This window comes from Mesoplodon mirus, assembly GCF_964341445.2.
Source record: "Mesoplodon mirus genome assembly, chromosome: 3".
NCBI lineage: Eukaryota > Metazoa > Chordata > Mammalia > Artiodactyla > Ziphiidae > Mesoplodon > Mesoplodon mirus.
In genome coordinates, this window is record NC_138978.1 from 34,802,892 (window position 1) to 34,808,891 (window position 6,000).

At 49.2% G+C, this 6,000-nt stretch overlaps 1 protein-coding gene across 2 annotated transcripts in view; it reads right to left on the reverse strand.

The window, feature by feature from the left end:
- Window positions 1–5,090, reverse strand: part of RHBDL2 (rhomboid like 2) — a 64,461-nt gene extending 59,371 nt beyond the window's left edge. Inside the window, exon 1 of one of the 2 annotated variants that reach the window (XM_082614562.1) lies at window positions 4,856–5,090. The gene's annotated coding sequence lies outside the window, so the exon portion shown is untranslated. Of the gene's footprint in view, window positions 1–3,796; window positions 3,841–4,855 lie in introns of those variants that run through there. The other variant, XM_082614561.1, reaches the window with a different exon arrangement.
- Window positions 5,091–6,000: the final 910 nt, after the last annotated feature.

The following is a 6,000-nucleotide window of genomic DNA, read 5'->3' on the forward strand; positions in this document are numbered from 1 at the left end:
ATGGCTTCTCTGTGGCACATCCAAATTGCCAGCATTACTACTCTTGTGCTTTGGGGCCATTATTAAGTAAAATAAGGGTGACTTCAGCATAAGCGCTGCGATACCTCAACTGATAACCAAGACTGCTACTGGGTGAACAGGCAGGATACACTGGACAAAGAGATGATTCACGTCCTGGGCCAGATGGAGCAGGACAGCTCAAGATTTCATCAAGCTATTCAGAACAATGCACAATTTAAAACTTATGAATTGTTCATTTCTGGAACTTTCCATTTAATATTTTCAAACCAAGGTTACCTCAGGTAAGTGAAACCAGGGGAAAGCAAAACCGCAGGTAAGAGGGCGAGACTACTAAACTGTGGTTTAGATTTAAAAGTGGGTCAACATCATCAGGGTAGTTGTGGTTATTCAGTTTCCAGAAGCCCAGTGTGGCAGATTAGAGATGGAACATATTACTTGCCATTCCTCCACTAAAAGGTGGGTTTGTTTCCCCACTTTGAATCTGGGCCAGTCCTGTGACTGGTTTTGACTGATAATGCACAGCAGAGGTAGTGTTGGGTACCTCCCAAGGCCGGGCCTGAAGAGATCTGCAGTCCCACTTTTGTTCTTCTTAGAATGCTCCCTCTTTGAAGCTTGACACCATATAAGAAGGTCAACCTACACTGAGGCCACCATGCCTTGAGGAAGCCCAAGCTACTCACATGGAGAGAGAGACCACATAGAAGAGCACCAAGGTGCCAGACCTATGAGTGAAGCCTTCTTGGACCTTCCAGCCCAGCTCAGCCACCAACTGAATACAGCCAAGGGAATGACCCCAGCTGACACCACATGCAGCAGAACTGCTCAGCTGAACTCAAATTCCAGACCCACAGAATCATGACAAAATCAAATGGCTGTTGTTGGAAGCTACTACGCTTCGTGGTGATTTGTTATACAGCAATAGCTACCAGCACTCCTCAGGAGAACTAGAAGACGACATGACATCCCAGACCATTCTGCCTTCCCATTAACACTGTTCATCTTCATACCCCTCAGCAGAGTAGACTGCAGGTGTCTCACCTGCAAGAGCCTCCCAGTTAGTCTCCATCTCTGCTTCTGCTCCTGCTCCCCTTCCAAAACAAAACCAAACCATAAATCAGAGTACATCAACTCTCTGCTTAAAAATCCTTCAGCAGGGGCTTCCCTGGTGGCGCAGTGGTTGAGAGTCCACCTGCCGATGCAGGGGACACGGGTTCATGCCCCGGTCCGGGAAGATCCCACATGCCGCGGAGTGGCTGGGCCTGTGAGCCATGGCCACTGAGCCTGCGCGTCCGGAGCCTGTGCTCCGCAACGGGAGAGGCCACAACAGTGAGAGGCCCGCGAACCGCAAAAAAACAAAAAAAAATCCTTCAGCAGTTTCCCATTGTCTTCAAGATAAATACAGGATCCTTACTATGGCTGATAAATGCTGCGTGACCTAGCTCCTGCCTTCTTTGTAGCCTTCTACCACTCCCCCAACATCTCTGTGCTGCAGCCACGGGGTGTCTTCCTGTCTCAGGCACACACCAAGCTCTCTCCTGCCTCAAGGCTAGCTCCTTTTCGGGCCTCTCTGAAGTGGCAGGCCAACCTCCGCCCACCCCACATTCACTATCATATCCCCCTGCTAACTCACTTCTATTACTTACCACTATCTAAAAATATCTGGTTTGTTTATTTGTTGTCTGTAAGCTCCAGGAAGGTAGGAAATGTTTCTTTTTTTTACACCATCTAAAGGTCCTTACTAAGTGTTTGCTGAATAAACCATCAAGTAAGAGGAAGAAGGAAGGAAGGAGGAAGTTTGGGGTCATAGAAAGAGCGCTACAATTACCGCACTCAGAAAACCCTGGTTCTTGCTCCGCTTCTGCTCCCTGCATACCTCCAGGCAAGCCACTTCACCTCACCTGATCAGGATCCCCACCACGATGCACCTGGCCGGTGATGTTATTTATGCCATACGCCTGTAGTCTTCATGTTTTTTGTTTTTTTTTTTTTTTTGCGGTATGCGGGCCTCTCACTGTTGTGGCCTCTCCCGTTGCGGAGCACAGGCTCCGGATGCGCAGGCTCAGCGGCCATGGCTCACGGGCCCAGCCGCTCCGCGGCATATGGGATCCTCCCGGACCGGGGCACGAACCCGTATCCCCTGCATCGGCAGGCGGACTCTCAACCACTGCGCCACCAGGGAGGCCCGTCTTCATGTTTTTTGCTCATGAATCCCCATAAGAATTTTGGACAAGCTATGTTACTCTCATACATTTTTAAGTCAACAACTAAAATTATTTCTCACAAATTAAAATTGGTTCCAAGACAGAATTTTCTGGCATAGTCTTTATTAGAGACACGCTTTAGATATATCTTCATCCAAGCCTTGGAGCTACAGATTTAGCCTGTTCAGTTTATGGAAAATGTCTACCATACAATCCAATTGTCAAAAACAGTCCTCACTGTCAAGCCAGTGAGTCAAACCAGAATAATTTTCTGTCTATGAGAGAATCCACCTTCATTTTTTTTCTTGTTGCCTTTAATTAATTGATTTTTTATTGAGGTATAGTTGACTTGCAATATTATGTTAGTTTCAGGTGTACAACATAGTGATTCAAAATTTTTATAGATTATATCCATTTAAAGTTATTATAAAACATTGGCTATATTCCCTGTGCTACACAATATATCCTTGCAGCTTATTTTTCACAGAGTAGCCTGAAACTCTCAATCTCCTACCCCTATCTTGCCCTTCCCCCTCCCCCTCCCCCTCCCCCTCCCCTCTCCCCACTGGTAACCCTTAGTTTCACCCTTACTAAGCCTCTTACAATTCCAGCTCCCACCCTCCACTAGGCCTTTTCAGGAGCATCTCCCTCTCCTAGAATATCTTCTCTTTCTAATTTGTTCTGGCAAAGTCCTAACGCTCTCTTCAAGACTGTCCTAAACCTCCTCTGCAAAGCCTTATTAAGCATCTACCATGTGCATGCCATGGTGCTAGGCACTGGATGCAGTAGCGAACAAAGCAGACATGGTAAAATTAAATGCCCCTCTTAGTCCCCTCAGCAACCTCTGCTCCTGTCTAAGGTACGGTTGTCTTCTTTGCATTATCACTGTCTCCTCCACAAGGCTGTGAAAGCCCTGAAGATAGATTCTTAATAGGGATTCTTCATCTTTGAATCCCTATTATGGAGCCCACAGAATGCATCAATTAACGTTTGTTGAATTCATTTACTCACAAAGGATTCATTGAACATTTCTCTATCAGGGATATATAGGGTGCTTGTTATAAACTGTGAACACAGACACGGCCCCTGCCCTCTTGGGACTAACAGAGCACTTGACTAAACGAATGAAATATGAATGAGTGAATTAATAAACGAATCAGGGAAGGAGTGTGCTCTTTCCCACTTGGATGAAGCAGCCCAGAGCAGGAGATGTAGAGGAAGTGAGAAGCCAGTGTCTAGGAAGTTGGGGGAATGCTGATGCCCTTTTGTTCTTTCTGGTACACAGAAGCTTGAAGGACAGCAAGGAGTTAAACAAAGCCCATGGAGTCTTGTGTCTGAGCTAGATTTGAATTCTGGATGCACTACTTATTAGCCATGTGACCTTAGGCAAATCCCTTTGTCTGTTTGTATCTTCATTTCCTCATCTGTAAAATGGGGCTGTTAATAATGTCACAGGGTTATGATTAAATGAGATTACCCATTTAAAAGCCTGTACCTTGAGGCCAGGCAGAGTTGGTTTTAGGAACTGGTAGTTCCTATCTTTGGCTCGGTCCAGCCCTGGTTGGTGTTCTTACCTCAAACCGGCAGGAGGTGCTTTCCCTATTCAGCCCCTCCCTTCACCACCTCCTTCTTCACTCCCAGCTCAGTGTTTCCAGGTCTGCCCAAGTGCCTTCAAGGCCACGGGCCTCTGACACATCTTTACAAGATAAAGAAGGTGGCAGTTAGGGAGGGGCATGGCAGGAAGGGGGCCAAAGAAGAAGAGTAGAGATGTTTCTTGAGGCCCCACTGTGTGCCTGGCATTCGGCTTGGTGCTTGACATGTATCGTCTCATGTCATCTTCATAACAATACTATTTAGAGATACGGAAACTGAGGCTCAGGAAGAGGTGGAATATAAATCCAAGTGTGTCTATGACTCCAAAATTAGTTTCCACTCTGCCACGCTGGCCACCAGATTATAGGTGATCACTACACATTTGTGAAATAAATTTCAGTTTTCTTATTCCCAGGAAGAGTGGAAATTGTGTGTCCCACCCCCAAACTAACCCCACCCCTACCCAACCCCAGCCCTACCCACCAGAGAGAATCCAGCCACTTGCTCAAAGAACGATGAATAAACAAATGAATAGTAACAGATGAAGGAGTGAACAGAATCGCTCAGACACCCGTACCAGGAAGGAGGAAACAAATAACCTTGGAGACTTGCTGTGTAGGAAGAAGCCAGAGATGTCTCCCCTGGCTGTGGTCTCTGGGGCAGAGGTCAGGCAGCACAGGAGGACTAGATCTGGCTCAGCTGGAGGGAGGAAAAAACTGGGAGGCAAGTCACTGAGGAGAATGGGATGAAGGGAGAGAAAGAAGGCCAGTGATTGGCCAGCGCTGGGAGGGGCAATGGCATTACCTGGTCCTCCGGCCATGGGGGAGGGGGTGAGTCAGAGCCAGCCCCCTGACTCCTGGCCCAACGTGCTGCCAACTTTTAAAATGAAAGTAGCAGGATCCCAAGCGGCCACTCATGAAGGCTACTGCGGAAGGAGGCTGCCAAGGGAGCACCCCGCGTTTGGCTCTGGGCCTCGGGCTCTCCCCCCACCCGCCAGACAGAGGGACCCGGTCCACCAGCTACCAGCTCTCGCAGCTTACCTCGGGGAGGCCAAGGGTCGTTCCAGGCAGGACAGGCTGCTCCCTGAGTTCCAGGCCAAGGGACTGCCTCAGCTGCCCTGAAGTTCCCGCCCTGCCAGGCACTCCTAGGTCCCTGGTTCCCTCCGGCCCAGCCCCCGGGGGAGGGAGCCCGAGGAAATCCCCTCCCTGCCCTGAGACGGGCCTGGGCCGGTCCAGCCAGCTCGGCAGTCTCAGCCCTGGGCTGGCCCTGGATGAATGAGTCCTCTCGCTCCGCCTGCCTGGGTCTGAGCCAGAGAGCCTGTGACCGCCCCTTAGCTCTTTCTAGTTGGCCGAGGCCCTGAACTCCAATCCTCTTCCAAGTCCTACCCTCCTGGGTCTCCTGCCCGGCATTCTTAGCTCTCTGGGGAAAGACCTCAGCAGGAGGGCTTCTTTCTTTTCCCGCATTCCTATTTCCTGATTCTTCTCACTGGCTCAACTCAACAAGAAGCCGGAGGGCAAGAGAGCTTATTGATGCCATCCACAGGGGTCAGCGCCCCAAGACACACAGCAAGGCAGAGCCTGGTAGAGAGAATGGATGGCGGAAGGGTGACTAAGGAAAAAAAAAAAAGTCTTCCCTCCTGTGTTTCTCCATTACTCACGTAGGACTACCACACAACACTTCTGACACCAGATGTGTGGGTTTTCCCCACACCAAACAATTCTGCAACAGCAGCTGGGTGTCCTACAATTTATCTCAGTTCTGACATGACCTACCTGAAGAGAGTGTCACATCCCACAGGTGAAGGGCTCAGACTGCCCTCCACTTCAGAAGCCAATTGCAAGAAGTAGGTCCCCAGCTTGCCCACAACTTCTGTCCAATTTAGCTACAAATCAGAGGTTCTCGTGTTCCCTTCCTGAGATATATAGGGCGAGGTCTGGGAGAGTCCCAAGCACAGGAGTTTCTGTCCCCGTGGAGTTGGGATGTACCACCCTGTCGCTAGGTGGATGTGTTTACCAACCTGGAAGGTCCCCGAACCCCCTACTATTGGGATTTTATGGAGGCTTCCTCATGTAGGCATGATCGATTATTAACTCCATTTCCAGCCCCTCTATCCTCTCTAAAGGAGTGGAGGGAACCGGGTTGAAAATTCCAATGTTCTAATATTGGCTTGGTTTTCCTAGTGACC